Raw genomic sequence first — 755 nt, 5'->3', positions numbered from 1 at the left:
TGAATCATGTTGTTTAAAGATATTAAGACAGAAACGGTGAAAAGTGTTGGTTTCATATAAACATGTCCTATATAGCAATCATTTATCATGGTAACCATAAGTTATCCTAAAATACCATAGTAACTAGCTACTACTAGACTGTAGATCACAGTAAATGAATAAAAGATCTCCTAAATATGCTCTCTTTGGAATATACGGTACAATAGTAACTTATTTCGGCGGATATTTACCATGGTAAATAATAATGTACAGTGATACAGTCTTACGAACCGTCATCAGAACGACGTGACCGACTGGATTGATTCTTACCCGTTCTGAGGTGAAAGTCTCCGTGAGTTCTTGCTAAAAGCTCCACAGAGTCCGTGAGTCCGAGTGAATGATGTGTCGGTTCAACACAAACGTCTTCAGCGTTTGTCAACATCAGCAGCTCGAGACGTCGACAGACAGACTCAACTACTTCAGCTGATTTTAGGAAGAAGAAAAAACGAAATATGTGAATGCAAACAACGGTTAAATACCTAACCCAAGGGTAGTTCACATATTTAGTTTATAAAATATAATTATTGTAACAAATTATTGCAATTTATTAAATATTAGTTTTCCTTTTCCATTGTGACTTGTTTTATGGTTCTAATTTTACAAAATTAAAAAATACAAAATAATAGTCCATTATAAATTTTAAATACAGAATGTTTTGGATGACTTTACTTTGTGTGTGTGTGTGTGTGTGTGTGCATGTTTATGTGGTTTATGAG

Source organism: Sinocyclocheilus anshuiensis, unplaced genomic scaffold (assembly GCF_001515605.1).
Source record: "Sinocyclocheilus anshuiensis isolate Anshui unplaced genomic scaffold, SAMN03320099.WGS_v1.1 scaffold2285, whole genome shotgun sequence".
Taxonomy (NCBI): domain Eukaryota; kingdom Metazoa; phylum Chordata; class Actinopteri; order Cypriniformes; family Cyprinidae; genus Sinocyclocheilus; species Sinocyclocheilus anshuiensis.
The sequence above is the reverse complement of the archived record's forward strand: the minus strand, read 5'-3'. Positions refer to the sequence as shown.